The following is a 16,226-nucleotide window of genomic DNA, read 5'->3' on the forward strand; positions in this document are numbered from 1 at the left end:
CCCAAAGTCTATCCTAGCTGGCGCTTGCGTGCTCACAGGCAGAGCTGCTCAAATGCTGAGAGGTGACAACATGGGCAGAGCATCTGGAAAGGAACACCTGTCCCTATCCTGGCTTGAGGTCCAATGGATGGTGCAGGCCCAGGAGGCAAAGCCCATCCACAAGAGGCTGCAGGAAGCACCAAGGCCAGGCAAAAGGGCAGTCACCCAGGCTTAGCAGCTGCTGGCCCCTGGAGATAGGATCGCATGGGTGCAGCTGACACGGAGCCTGGAGGCACCAAAGGAATACCTTAAATGAGTGCCCAAGGCTCCACCCAAGACACTAAACCATGGCTGCCATGCACACTTGTCTAGGTCTCTGTCCTAAAATATCCTGACAGAAGACAGCTTAGGGGAGAAAGAAATTTATACTGGGTTATAATCCATCACTTGGGGAAATCAAGGGAGAAACTTAAAGCAGCTAATCACAGTGAGGAACAGAGAAATGGCTGCATACATGCCACTGGTTTGCACTCAGGTTCATTTTCCCACTCCAGATATGGTCTAGGACACCTTGCCTAGGGAATGGTGTCGCCTGCAGTGGGCTGGGTCTCCCCACATCAGTTAACTTAACTAGGACAATCCCCTACGGATAAGATCAAAGACCAGCCTAGTTTAGACAACTGAGCCTCCCTCCCCAGGTGACTCCAGGGTGTGTCAAGTTGAGACTTAAAACTAACCAGGACTTTCTCTTGACTTTGAACCACAAGGCTTTAGTCCTTTAATAATTCTCCATGGAGGGCACCCGGGTGACCTTGGGGTATAGGAGGGATCAGTAAGGAGGCTGCTGCCATGTCATCTCAGTCCAGGCAGTACGGCCCCCTTTCCTTATCTGGTTGCAGGGGGTGACCTAACCTCCCACGCTACCTGATATTAACCATTCTAAGATAAGGGTTTCTTAGCCCTGGGATTCAGCTAACCCCTAGCAAACAGGAGCAGTGGGTCACAGGAACACTGGCACTGGGTTTAGAGACCAACTTCAAATACACCTTCATGAAACACATCCAAGGGACATCTGTCCCCCATCCAGCACAAGATAGGAAGTTCAGAGCACTGGTTCTCTGGATATTTCTGGAAACGAGTGGTTCTAATAATATTCATTTCAGTCACAAGCCAGAAGGGGGGCAGCCTGAGGAGAGGTGGGTCGCTATGAACTCACCAAGCCTGGAGAGGGCAACGTTGTTCAGGAAGCTGCTCACTGGCCTCCAGGAAGCCGTGCCAATCTGGAGAATGGGTGTCAGTCAGGCTCTTAGGTAAAGAACAAGCTTTCTCCCTGGCTTCTAGGGTTTCAGGGATTTCTCTCTAGTCTCAAAAACAATAGGGATGATAACATCCTTCTTTCAGGAAGCCACCCTCTCCCTGTCCCTGATGCCTATCCCCATGAAACTCCTGCAGCCGACCCCTGGTCACCACCAACATCAGCCCATAGCTCTGCCTCAGCAGCTGAGTTATTTTCATTTCTTTATGTATATATAAAGAGAGAAGCTGTTGCCAGCAGGGTAATTGTCCTTTCTCATAATCCCATCTTGGATAGAGCCAGGCAGCCCTCACTTCATTAACAGCAAAGCCTCTACCTGAGAAATCAATTGCAACCTAAATTATAAAGACAAAAATCAATCCCGTGACACATCCTGCCTTTCTCTCCATGGGAGCATCAGGGGGACTCCAGGGCAGGCTGCCGAGGCTTCCATCTGAACCCCAGGAGAAGCAAGGAGTGTGGGCAAGCCCAGGGCTCCAGAGGGATAAGACTGGGACTTTAAACTATCTCTTTAATCAAACCAACCAGCCGTGCCAAGAGAAGGGTGGCCATTCTCTCGGACATTTATTAAGCAACTACTGTATAACAGATCCTAAAATTTCTTGAGAGTCAAGACAAGCACTCCAGTCCCTCCCCTGTTTCTCTCAAGGCTCTTGGGATGGGAAGGAATGCGCAGACGGGAGAGCTGGATGGGGACTGCGTGAGGGTGGGAAATGGAGGGACCATCCCATGTGGGGTTGGGCTAACAAGTCTAAAGACTAAAGGGAAGTTGCCGGGAAATATTCCTCCTTGATGATTCTGGAAGAACGTGGCACAGAGGAAGGGTTAAGCTGCCTTTCTGTGATGACTGGTGTGCTTTGGGTGCCCTGTCAGACAGACTTTGGCCAAATAGGGAAAAGTCAATTATTTACAGAAGCTTTCTGTGAGCTGCTTTGGAGAAATAAATGTGTCAAACCAGATGGAACCACAACACAGAGGTCCCATAACATATCTCTCTTTAACCTAAAGTTGAAACCGAGTGAAAGGGAGAGTCCTCTGTACCTGCTGCCCCTGCCGAGCCTCAGGACACACGGCTCCAGGGATTTCTATGGTGCCTTCCCCTGGCAGGTGCATGGAAGGGACCCACCCAGGACTGCAGGCATCGACAGGGGCTCCTGATCCCCTGGAGATGGGAAGGGCAGTCCTGGGGAAGAGTGGGGTCAGATGTGTGCTCCCCTAACCAAACCATCACAACACCGAAACTCTCAAGCAAGGAGCTCACCACAACCTCACACAGGCCAAGAATAGCGGTGCCACGCTCACCCCTCAGGTAGGCACCTGCCGAAGGGGGCTCTGCTCCAGGCGTGTGGTCACAGCGTCACAGCAGGAACGTACAGATTGCTGTGACAGCTCTTCCCTGCTCAGCTTGCCATGAGGAGCCTCAGCCTGGCACACACCCAAACAGCCCAACTCAGCCACTCTGCTATCTAGATGTACCACAAAGCATCTTGCTGTCCCCAAAGACACTTACACAAATGGTTTTCATTTGCCCAATAGTGTGTTTAAAATGCAGGGTGAGACTTGAGTTCAATTCCCAGGACCTACATGGAGGAAGAAGAGAACCCCCAACTCCTAAAAATTGCCCTCTGACCTCCACACAAATGCTCTCCCTCCCTCCCTCAACCCCTCCTTCTTTGTCTCTCTTTCACAGACACACACACACACACACACACACACACAAACATGCACACACACTTTTTTAAAAGAAAGGATCTTATGCTGCTAGCCCTACACCTACTGCATACTGGCCACATTATCTCAGGGCTGAGATGAGTGAGCTTTGGGGAACAGCTGGAAGAGGTGTCGCACACGGAGGGAGCCTCTCAGCATCTCAGCCTGTGTCCTGAACTCTGACCCACCTGTACTGATCTGCAAGTCCCAGCTCTGGCTGAGAAGTTGCAGACCTGAGAAAAATGCGTTTGGAGAATGCAGTGACCCAGCAGTGGAGAAGGGGGATAGAGCAACAGAGAGCCCCAGACAGAGCTGGTTCATGAAAGGAAGGGGAACCAGCAGCCAACACACAGCTGCCCAGGGCTTTGGGAAACTTAAACTGAAGACATTGAACTCCCAATTCTGAATCCTTTCCCCCCACTGTATTCAATAAACCAAGCTCCTGTCATTGTGTGTGTGTGTTTGTATGTATGTGTGTTTGTGTGTATGTGTGTGTGTGTATGTATTTGTGTCTGTTTGTGTGTGTGTCTCTGTATGTGTTTGTTCCTATTCTGCCTCTTCCCAGGAGGCCACAGCTCTGCCTCTTCAGGGACCTCTTTTTGCTTCCTCCTGTATCCCCAAGCCAGGTGGGGACTCATCAGATGCCTGCTGTATCACAAATAGATAAAACAGCAGTGCCACGTGCTCTCTAAGGGTAGCTGGGTGGACTGGTAACACGGTCGCTGCAGGTGACAGGGTGACCTGCAGGGTCAGGAGAGACAAGACTGGGGCTCGTTCTCTGGCTGTATCTCTCTGTCAACTGCAAGCCAAGGCACTCTGCTCACTTGGCAGGAAAAGTCCTTATGGTGAGAATTGACTCACGCCGTCACAGGCAGAAATAGGTTAGGATGAATAATGAACGGTCAATAGCTGGCCGCAGTGTGCAAAGAACATTGTCCAGTCCGCATGACCTTGTCTCAAGGACGGCTCAGACTCTGTCTGCAGGCTCCACCCCCAAGCTTCCAGGGAGCCCAGCACAGTGGGCATCGTGGCACCCTGCGGGTGGGGGCTCAGCCACAAAGACGAGCAGGGTGTGTCCTCAGCCGGACATGCTCTGGCTTGCTGGTCTATTGAGTGTGTAGAACTAGCATCACACACTCCTGGGCCCCAGCTTTGCTCCCGATGCTGCCATCTCCCTCCATCACACACTGGCCTCCGTAAGGAGGCCTGGGTCTTTCGTGGCCTCTCCTCCAACCACAGATACCTTCCTCCAGCCCAGACCACAGGAGTGACTCAGCCCAGTGGCAGATGTCACTCTTAGCAACTGATGGGAGGTTTGAGACAGACTTGTTCTTCCTCACTTCTTTGGGGACAAAGCACAAAAGAAGGTGGGCTGAGCGGGAGACCTGGGCTGGAGTCCAGAGTAGTGGGGAGAGGTCCCTATGTTTTTGCATCCCTCGGCCCCTCTCTCACTGCCACCTCAGCGTCTATCCTCACAGACGCTGATATCTGCTTGGGGCCCAAACGAACTCTTCAGATGATCATCCATCCTGTTGTGGACAGACAGTGGGGCCTGGATGAACTCATGAAGTTCATTCCTGAGTCTAATCCCTGAGACACTGACGTTGTCATCTCACTTCCAAACCTACACAACAACAAATGCACATACCCACTCTAGCAGACAGATAGACAGACAGACAGACAGACAGACACACACACACACACACACACACGCTTAAAATGGAACAAGAATCTCTTTATAAAGCTTAATTTATTAAGGGTTGGAGAGACAAATCAGCTGTTGAGAGCACTAGCTGCTCGTTCAAAGGACCATGGTTCAATTCCCAGCATGCACATGGTGGTTTGTAACCATCCTTAATTCCAATATCAGGGGATCTGACACCCTCTTCTGGGCTCCAGTGACACAGGCATACACATGATACACAGATGCACATGCAGACAAAACATCATATAGTAAAATAAAAGCAAATAGACCTCTTTTAATGACGGATTTGAAGAAGTCAGTTTGCAGAGGAAGCCTGGAAACACTTCCTCACCTGGGCTTCATCTGAGGAAAGACTGTGGGTGCTGTGCAAATGTTCTGTGTTGGCTCCTGTTCCTGGAAGCCCATGCTTCCAGGGTTATCCCTCAGCTCGCTTCACACTTTATTCTCAATAAGCTACCTGTTTGCTGAAGCTCTGGATCTGGCGTCCTCTGAACCTAGCTCCGAGTCCAGAGCTGAGCGTGGTTTTCCTTTTCTTCTCTGACCTCCCCACCTGACTTTAAAGGCTTGACTTCCTCCGTGTCCCCCTCCTCCTGCAGCTGTCCGAATCCTCACCTCATCTAACCTGTTGTGTTTTGTCTCAAATTCTAAAAACTTGTCCTGGAGCTTCCTCTGAATCCCCTTTTAAAGTCTTTCATTAATGTGACTAAGAGCCTTAAAGGGGAACCTTAAGTTTCCCAGATGACACCAGGGTCCTTCTCTCAGCTCTGCCTGTGAAGTCTCTCACTGTGAAGATAATGCCTAGTGGAGAGGGGGTAACCAGGAGGTCACTGTCAGCCCCACGCAGGGAACAGACAAAACGTCCAGACTCACACCCCGCACAGGACAATTGGACACTGGTGACCAGCCTATGGGCACCACAGGGCAGTGGACTCAGCAGCATCTTCCTTGGGCTAGAGATTCTCTGGGTTTTGACCTTGGCAGGTCACTGCAGCTTTGCAGACTTTATGTGCGATCAGGGGTGGGGACGCAGACTGTCTCTCTTTAGCAAGCATAGGTCCTGGGGGGCTGAGTGTCATGTACCACTTTTAGCAAATGTGGCTCTGGTGCTGGGGTGTGCTGTTGTGCCCACTTTAAGGTATTAGGGATGGAACTCCCTTGTCCTGATTTTAACTGTTTCTCTGCTGGGCTGGCAGGTGAGGGAACCACAATCTAAAACTGAAGAAGCCATGAGATTCTGCCTGTGCAGAGAGCAGCCAGGATGTTCTGTCTTCCTGGAGTTAGGATCTGTCTGGAGTCAGGCTTGGGGTAGAGGGATGGGTGGGGTATCTTCATCCTTCCACCCTCCTCCTGTCCCTCCTTGTGCCTTCTCTCTCTTTTGTTGAGTTAAAAACTGGCTGGCACATGAATCACACATCATGAGGTGTCTCCCCAACACTCCCACCTTTGGCTCTAGACATCTGAGGCCCACATGGCTCCATCTTCAAACAGCAGAGGGCACGTTAGAGACCAGATGAGACGTGAGCCCTCTTTTCATAAAAAGGGTGGTACCCACCCTACGTTTTGTGGGCTTGGGGGGGAAGACCAGAATTAAAATGGCCACACTGTCTCACCAGAGGAGCTGAGGAGCGGTCAGGGTGCACACCATGCCTCAGACCCCCTCACCTGGCAGTTGTGCCAACAGAAGGCAGATACAGACTCAAGACACAGATGGAGGAAAGCCATTATCCTGGCAACACCAGGCAAGTACAAGAGGAGGTCCTGGGGGTCAAATGTCTCTTGAGGAACATGAAGATTCAGGCTCTGGCTAGACAACCCTGTCAGCATACACGTGAGAGGCAGAATGGAATCAAGAGAGGAGCCATTGCGCAGCCCTGAGAGATGGGGCTCACGTGTGGGGCTCCTTGATTGACATTGCAGTTGCCCTCAGGCAGACCCACACGAGGTAACTCTGGCCTGTGGAACATCAGAGCACGCTCAGCCGTCTTAAACCCTCTGAAGCGTCCACACTAGTCCCTCAGGTTGCGTTACCACAGCCTGAACCAAGAGAAGGGACAGTGATGGATGAACCGGCTGTGTCCAATGTGGATGTCCACTCTGATGCCCTGCTGTGTTCACAGTGGGAGCCATAGCCACGGCCATCCACATGGACCTCTGTTCTCAGCTGATGGAGGAGACTCGTGCCCGAGGTGGCTCAATTTCGCCCAAGCATCTCTACGGAGCCTTTTCCTCCTCCTTCCCGTGTGGAGCTGTCAGCCAGTCACGCCAGAACACACTCGGCGGAGGTTAGAGATGGGCCTGTCTCCCAAATTATCGAAGCCCATCCGTTTCTCACGGTAGCCGCACTGCACTCAGAGAACTTTCATAATTCAGCATTTGATTACATTTTGGACCAGTGAAGCTGGGTGTTTAAATATTTCAGAGTCCTCCTCCCTCGCTCCCTCCTTCCTTCCTTTCACCCTCCTCACTCCCTTCCTCCATTCCTGTCAGCAAAGCTCCAGCCTTGCTCATCTCGGTGAGGGAAGAAGGATGAGGCCACATCAGAGGCCGCTGACAGGGATGCCTGACTAAGGGATGGAAGGGCATTTTTCTGCATCCCTTGCTGCTGCTGAGCCTCCGTGGAGGACCTGATCTGTTCCCACGAGAGGTGCAGGCACACTCTGGGTGCCTCAAAGCATTGCTCAGCCACCAGTCCACGAGAAGGGCACCCAGATCTCAAAACCAGCCCTTTGCTAAGAGTGCCAAGAACTTGTGTGCTGGGCTGACATGCCCCAGGAACATGGCGGTGAGCCAGCCAGGGGCCAGACACCCCATACCTGCTCCCCAGAGCTGCTTCACTCCCTAGCTCCACTTGACTCGCCTGCCTCCACTCTCTGCTAGCCCCATCTCAGGAGCCATTTCCTGAACCCACGTGATCCATACTATCAGTCAGCATCAAATGAACCTGGCCAATTGGTAACTTAACAGTGTAAGCATTTGCTTAGTTTCCAGTGATTTTCCTTTGTGCCTGGGGCAAGATCTCTGTGAAGGAGTGGATGCTGCAGAGAGCCAGGTGTGAGGGAGGTGTCACTGCATCCCCCTCAAGCATTTGTGAGGGGCGTGCAACCGCAAGTCCTCACAGCGTGCGTGTGTTTGGAGACCTCATCTGGATGAGCATCCAGGGAAGAATGAGCTCCCTTATGCAGGCTCTAATCCCAAATGCCTGGGGGCCTGTGGGAAGGGAAGAGTTCGAGACATGCAGACAGGGGAAGGTGATACAAGGACACTGTAAGATGTAGCCATCTACAGGACAAGGAGTGAGGCCTCAAAAGAAGCCAAGGTGTCTGCAAGCCTTCCCTTACTGTGGCAAACACATGACGCAGTCAACCTCAAGAAGGGACTGTTGCCAGGGGCGGGGCATTGTCTTGGAGAAGCAGAGCTGCTCTCTTGGTACCAGCCAAGAAGCAGATGGGAGATGTTTGGCCCCACCCCTCATGATCTCACTTCCTCCCATCTGCCCCACTCCCTTCCCACAGCAGCCCAGCCTGGGGAATGGAAACTATAACACAGGGGTGCTGAGGACCCTGTAGATTCTGGATGTGTGTCCTTTCCATGTCCCCACCTCAGCCTCCAGGACTCTGCAGAAACCAAAGCCACAGCTTGCCACGGGTGGGTGAGCAGAGACTTGAAAGTGAGACAGGCAAATAACAAAGCAATGGAAGTGGAGGGGGGCAGGATGGCTGGAGATGCGGGTCAATAGGCAACAGCTCGGCGCAGAGGCTGTGCCAGCCCTGGAGAGGGTGAGCAGCTGCGGGCTGAGGGACTTGGGACGGCAGAGACAGCAGAGTCAAGCGTGAGGGTCAGAGGCGATCCTGCTGAGTGCTGGTAGAGGTCTGCCAAGGCTGAGTCTCCAGGAGATGCTGACTCAGCCGCTTGGTCACCTCAACACCAACACGTCTGTGCGTGTCTGCCACAGATACTGTCAGCAAACACAGGCAGTTTTGCCTACTGTCCAGATAATTACTGTAAGATGTCAGTCACCCACCATCTCCTGATCTCATGCCTGTGTGCACTCGAGATCACACGTGCAGACAATGCAGACACATTGGCATACGTCCCTCATCTGCTTTTTCTCTGATATAACCATCTTTCCTGTTCTTCGCTCCATGCCTTTTTGTGGGGCTATGATGGGCCAGCAGTTAAGAGCAACGGCTGTTCCGTTTCCAGCACCCAGGACAGGCAGCTCACAGCTACCTGTAACTCCAGCTCCAGGGGATCTGACTCTCTCTTCTGGCCTCTTCAGGCTGCTGCATGCCTGAGCAAGCACACACACCCACTTCAGGTAGCTGGCTGTTCACTGTTGGTCTCTCTCCTTAGATGTGCTGGGTGGTTCAGGCCTCTGTGGGTTTGGCCTATAGAAACATGAGTGGATCAAAATCTTCACATACATCCCTTTGAATTTTTTTAAAGAAAAAGTCCCTAGAGGTGAAAACAGCAAGTTAGTGGCTTTGTGGATTTCTCTGAAGGATTGTGTTCCATCCCATGATCCCCCAAGCTCCTCCATCCACACACAGCAGTGCCTGCGATGTCTGTCTTCCCGCCTCCAGCAGCAGCTGGGGCTTCCCTTCAACTTCAGTCACCAGACAGGAATCAGGGCGTGCCTGTGGGGACCTGGATCCCATCACACCACTCAAAAGCTGTCTTTTCTACCAGATTCACATCTTTCATTAGTTCTGGAGAATTCTCAGTGTTTATGCTTTGAGTGTCACCACCTGGCTCTGTCCTCCACATCCCTGGCGTCGCCATGAGACCCATTGCCCCCTTTGCTTTCTGGATGATTCCCATAAATCGTTAATCCTTCTCAGTCATCAGCCTCTCCATTTGAGGTTTTAATGGTTTACATTTTCTTTATATATCGTGTGTGAGCACATCTGGCTATGCCATGATGCACAGGTGGCAGCCTGCTGAAATTGATTCTCTCCTTCGACCACATGGGCCCAGGGGTTGAACTCAGGTAGTTGGGCATGGTGCCAACCACCTCCACCTGCAGAGCCATTTCACCAAACCCCCTTCAGCTTTCTTTTCATCTGGTTTTGTCTCCACTAATGTCCGTGAGTCCAGCTTACCCTTCATTGGGTCCAGCTGTATGCTTTTCCTTCCAGACACCATGTTCTTGTTTTAAGGAGTCACTTGCATCCCTCTATCTCCCAAAATACTTTCAATACACTTATTTCAATGTTCCTTTGAGGTTGTCCTGCTTTCTGCGCTTCCTGGAGTGGGCATGTCCCTGCTGTTGGTTCCGCTGTTTCCCCACAGTGTCTGAGCTGAGCTGTTAGCGCTGAGAGGACAGCAGCCGGCACCAGCCCTAACCCCACCTGAGAGGACAGCAGCCGGCGCCAGCCCTAACCCCACCTGAGAGGACAGCAGCCGGCGCCAGCCCTAACCCCACCTGAGAGGACAGCAGCCGGCGCCAGCCCTAACCCGACCCGGGATCTCAGCGCCAGCCCTGCTGCCCTGAAGACCCAGGGTCCAGGCGAACACAGGGGCTTGGAGATATCACAGTCTTGGTTTTAGTCTTAACACGGACACATTCATCTGTGTGTTTGCATGTTACTGTCCACGAACACACTCATATGCATTTCAGTGGCCAGGCATGAACATATGTATATGTACATATGATGCCCACATGTGGATGCATATGTGCCCATGTGTGCGTCACAGGATTTTAGGTCAGACACACAGTGGGCAGTGAATGGCTATTCAGAAAGACTAAGACAATTTGGCTGTGGATCTGCAACATTCCAACTCTCCACAACCACTGAAGTCAGCACCACAGCTGCCAATCCCTTTCATTCCCTCAGCCTGCAGGGCGTGTTTACAAGCCACGTGTCCTGGCTGGAGCCAGCGGAAGCACGAGGCTGCTGTGCTGGTTGGTGTTTTCTCTACTTGACACAAAGGCAGAATCTGGGAAGAGGGGGTCTTAATTGAGAAATGCCTCCACCAGTTTGGCCCGTAGACAAGTCTGAGAGGAATTTCCTTGACTGACGGTTAATGTGGGAGGTCTGGACCCACCCACCAGTGGTGCCACCCCTGGACAGGATGTATAAAAGCAGGCTGAAGAGCATGGCTCTTCTTGCCATTTAAGAGCAATCCAATAAGCAGACTTTCCCCATGGCCTCTGTCTCAGTTCTTGCCTGCAGGTTTTTTCTGTCCTGACTTCCCTCAATGGTCTGTTCCAGGAAGATGAAGATGATATAAATCCTTTCCTCCCCAAGCTGCTTTTGTTAATGGTCTTTGTATCAGAAAGAGAAACGGTAAGCAAGACTGGTAAGGGCAGAGTGTGCTGCCCAGCAGAGGAGCTGGAGCCAGCAGGTTGAAAGTGGGGTGTGATGGGGGAGCAGCTTGCATGGTCTTTTCACCTTCTCCCTATGGGCCCCAGATCAGCCTCTGAGATAACACCCTGCCCCTCAATTCTCAGGCACCCCAGCTCGCCTCTTTGCCCCTCTTTAGCCATCTCTCAGTTGTGTATGGAGGTCATGCTCATTCTGATGAGCCCAGCAGAGTGGAGTATGCATGACTGCTTCTGATCTGGGGAGTGGAGAGCCAGGAGGGCCGGTCTTCTGTGAAATCACACCTGACATCAGCTCGTCATTCAGAAACCACAAAGAGCTGCGGATCTGAACCCACATGATGTGGGTTCAGCTGGTGCAGCTCTGTCGTGGGTCAAATCTGGAAGCTCACATGGTCAGTGTTAGGCCGGCCACAGCCTTCCTAGAGCACAGGAGCTCTGTCTGGGTGATTCTGTCCCTTACCTTTGCCATCACGGGGGCTTAGATCCACATCTTACCTCTCCTTCCTGTTCCCCAGGAGCACAGAGCTCTACCTAGCCCCAGCTCTGGTCCCCTGAGCCACCACAGCCCTTCAAGTCCCAAATCCTCCTGAAATTGAGGAAACATCTAGAGCAGCCAAGCAGAGCCGGGTTCTTCTGCCACAGACTCAGGAGATGACTTTCTCGTTATTACATGACCTTGCTTCATGATGCCACTGGAGGTGGGCTCTTTCCCCACAGAAAGCTTATCCCCTCTGCTGCCAAAGAGCAAGTGTCACATAGAGAGGTATGGTGATCTGAGTCCAGGAAGACCTGTTGAAGCCTCCTGGGCTCTGGACCCCTGGGGGTTTGGAAGAGTGGGTCTTTTGCAGGTAAGGTGGAGGACTCTGGGCTAGCCTGTGGTTCTCTCCAGCCTGACTGTGTTCTGATTAGGAGAGGAGATCCAATACAGACACAGAGGGAAAGAGAGCAGCATGATGCCTCTATAGCCGCGAAAGGCCAGGGGTTATGCCTACCACACCAGAAGGCAGGGCACAAGCCTGGACCATCCCTTCAGTGTCCCTCAAGAGCGCAGTCAAGCCTCAGTTTGAACATCCAGCCTTCCACACGGAAATGGGACACAGTCCTGTAGTTTAAGTCACCCAGTCTGTGGCACTTTGCAACCAACGTGGTGCAAGGAGTAAGTCTGTGTCTGCTCCGGACCTGCTTAAGCCAGAAGCGCTGTGACAGTCCTTAGGGGACACACTGAGTGCTACAGGAGCGAGCCCAACTGTATGGGAAGAGAGATGCTGTCTGGAGGACAGTGCTGTGAAAGAACAGATATAGTGGGTTCTTACGTACCTAGGGCTTGGATTAGGTTCCACAAATCAAGCACAGGAGACTGGGGAATAAATCCCCCGAATCTGGAGGACTGTTTTATATGTGACATTAAATTCTCTGTCCATCTCACAGAGACCTAGAAATCAAAGGCTGGATTATAAATGTGTGAGTTATGAGAGCACAGAAGAGAGGCTGTGAGAGAAACAGGAGAGAATGAGCACAATTAGAATCAGAGTTAGGGTGGGAAGGCTTACCAGTCAATTAACAACATAACACCAATTTTACATACGTTTATCTTAGAATGGAAGCATGGCATTTTCACTTTGGCCCGCATTCCCCCAACTTTGATTCCACAAACCTCAGATCACTTAGAAGCATCCTAATCCCTTCCCACCCCCACAGGCCCTGAAGCCCACCCACAGAGGGATTGAAAGGCAGCCTTGGCAAAAGGAAGATGTGGGGGAGGAGAAGACCTTAGTTTAAATGTTTTTTGTTTTGTTTTCCATACTGAGGATTGGGCCCAGAGCCTTGAGCATGCTGGACAAGGCTTCCACCAGCTGGGTCCACCCAAGCCTCCACCACCAACTCTGTAGTTGTTGTTGTTTATTTTGACACATCATCTCGCTAAGCTGTCTAAGTCGACTAGCAACCATCCCCCCCCATTGCATCCACCAGGCCCAGCCTAGACTGGAATCTATTTATTTGGCCAGTCTTATAAGCTTCATGTAACTGGCCTTCAGCATTGACTTCATACCATCATTATACCAAGCCATACTAGCCGTTCAAGTATGGCTTCCCACAGTTAGTCTGTGATGAGTATATCACTCCTGCATGCTTGTCCTTGAAGCCAAGGGCTCACCGGGTCCATGGTAAGGTACCGAGTGTCCAGGCATTTCAGCAGAAACTGGGTTCTCTTGATGTGCCACATGTCATCTGTCTTGATCACTGACCCCAGGACACTAGTTGACTCTCCAAGACAAGCCTTGGGAGAATGTCATCATGCAGGTAATAGGTGGCACCTGGCTTTCTGAGCAGCCATAGGACCAGGCCTGACCTCTCCTCCACCCCCCAAAAGTCATCAGTCCCAGGAATTAATCAGTTCTAGGAACAAGACCATAAAATCCCCTACCCAAGGAACAGCCTGGAGGTAACCACAAGAATGGGGAAGTGTCTTATCTCAGGGTGGGGCATCTGTGCTGGGAAGCCCACTGACCTTGTAGAACATTCATGGCACAGAAAATACCTGACATCCCTTAGGTCGCTCAATGTTAATTATGTTAGTCAGCCAATCACTTTGTAGCAAGCCTGTCCTTGCTGAATGTCACCCAATCTTGTAACTGCTAAGCTGGAAATTCTCAGTTCTTGCTCAAACCCCAATAAAAACCCTGTCATGCAGCTGCTTGGGGCTCTCCTCTCTAATCCTCTGCGCTGGTGTTGGTGGAGAGACCAAGCTTAAGCCTAAATAAAGCTCTTTGCTCTTGCATACAAGGTCTGGCTCCCAGTGGTCTTTTGGGACCCCAAGATCCGGGCATAACACTGCTGACACCATTCAAATGTATAGGGACACTCACCTCACCCCAAGAGCAAAGGCAGGAAGAAAAGAGGGCCCGCTTCAAGGATATTCCTAGCTGCTTTCCCTTTAGAGATTGCTAGGAAAGCTCCACAGTCCTACAAACAGGATGTTCCCAGAGCCGCTGTTTCAGGGATCTCAAAGGGATAGCAAAGAGAAAGGCAGAGCTCAGCACCTCAAGGCTGTGAGTCTTGCTAACTCACTTGCCCTTTTCTCTGAGCCCATGCTGGGCTCACACCTTCAAAATGAAGTGTTGGAACAGTGACTTTGCTTTCTAAATGACACAGTCTCCTGTGTTAGGAATGGAGATGTGAGACCCCCTCTCCCCTCCCCTGTGCTCTTTGGCTGTCCATCGCAACAAGGGGCCGCATCAAGCCCATGCCCATGTGCATTGTTATTCCACAGACGCTCAAGTGCCTGAGCACCGCCTGCCCAAGCTCCAGCCCCAGCTCCACATGTCTCCCCAGCCACCCGAAAGCATTCCCTCCTTGGCTCCCTCGGGAGGGAGAGCACACTGCTTGGTGTCCTGCCATGCAGCCATGTGCACTCCCGGGCCGAGAACTAGTTCTAATTTTAACTCTCCTCTGTCCAAATTTTTATCAGTCCAAGTCTACAAAGAAATAGACACAGAAAAATACATACATACATGAGAAACACAGGATCTAAATTGCTGGGGGAGCAGAATCTCTCTGCTCCTCCCTGTACACAGAAAGGGGCAAGCTGAGTGTCTTACAGGATGTCCCATGGACTTGGCATTAATGACATGTCTGTCTGCCTTAATGAAACCGTTCCAGGCAAGTGGCCTCGAACCACTCAGGGGACTTGAACCCCTTCTACAGATGCTCTCGAGCTAGACCATCTCCCTGTCAAAAGAGTCAGAGAGGCAACAACAACAGAAACACAAAGAATCAGGCAAGTAATCAAACAAGGACACCCTTGTGAGTGGTACCACAGTGCTCTGATAGAACGGCTGCCTGGTGGCAGTCGTTCTCTACGAAAATCAGACGGGAGGAGGACCGTCTCAGATCCAACCTCCCAAACGGAAACTTGGGGCATCCCCTAGTTCCCAGTCAAGCGATATTCTGACAACGTCTGTCAATCGCAATGACTGATCAGATGACCAAAAACGTCCAGATAGGCGCCTAAACTGAAACAGATTGGTACCACAGAAATCTAATTGAGAGGCTGCCTCATGGCAGCCATCTCTGACAAGAAACAGATTGGTAAGACAGAAACAAACTAACCTGTTCCAAGCTCGACCTCCGAGTTTAGTCTGATGAGGGTTGGGGAAGGGGCACGCCCTTTCCTGGCCAACGCACCAAAAATGTAAGACCTGGGGTCTCACAGCTCAGGAGTTCAATCACGCCCTTCCCAGAAACTCCCCCAGACCAAGACTCGTTGCAAAAGCAAGAGGTTTACTAACCATTGTACAACGGGGTCACCCCTGCTGGTCAGCAAAGAGTGGCACTGGGAGACAAAGGCCTTTAGGTTTTTAAAAGAAAAATTGCGGGAAATTTGAAGTTTTAGTTTTGGCAATTTAGGATTGAATGAGGAAGCTATAAAGTAAGATAATTGGTTAGTCTTAGTTGCTCAAGCTTGGCCAGTCCTGCCAAGTGTGGATGCAGCTGCAATTTAAGGTGGGGGTGGTTAGCTCATCCTTGAAGATTAGGGCTGCGGGCTCTTGGCTGGAGGTCAAAAGCTACTCAGAAGAAGTCTGGGTTTGTTGCTAAGAAACGCTATCTCAAGGACAAGGGTCTGGTCCTCCTTTTAGCTGAGTGAAGGTCATTGCTTGCTTGCCCCTTTTTTTATATTTGTCCTCACAGATAGGGTCACATTTCTTTACTCTCTGGAAAGGTACTAAGAGGCTTTAGCTTAACCTGGACCTAAAACTCAAAACTATAGGCTTTAGAAGACATATGGGTTACAAAGTAAGTCTAACCCTTTCAGAGACGAGGTCTCTAGTCCCTCAGTCTTGAAACAAGAAAGCTGAGATCCTCCTTCCAGGAACTCAAGCACTAGTTATCAGAATGCAGACTGTTATCAGAATCGGGTGGGACTGCTCATCACTCCTGGAAGAGACCCAGAGTCATCAGAATAAGTGGAAGCTCATGGGGCTCCTCAGTTCTCACCTGAGGAGATAAATAAATAAATAAATAAATAGCCTTCTAATAACCCCAAAGCTAAAGGAGTGTTGCCATCAAAACCATCCTGGAAGCCCAGCCATCCACACATCCAACTTCCTTCCTGCATACTTTTTCAGTCCTCTGCTGTCTGACTGCAGCTAGCTGCCTGCCCTTGGCTTTCTTTCCTGGGTACAGCATAG

This window comes from Meriones unguiculatus, chromosome 3, assembly GCF_030254825.1.
Source record: "Meriones unguiculatus strain TT.TT164.6M chromosome 3, Bangor_MerUng_6.1, whole genome shotgun sequence".
In the NCBI taxonomy this organism is placed as follows: domain Eukaryota; kingdom Metazoa; phylum Chordata; class Mammalia; order Rodentia; family Muridae; genus Meriones; species Meriones unguiculatus.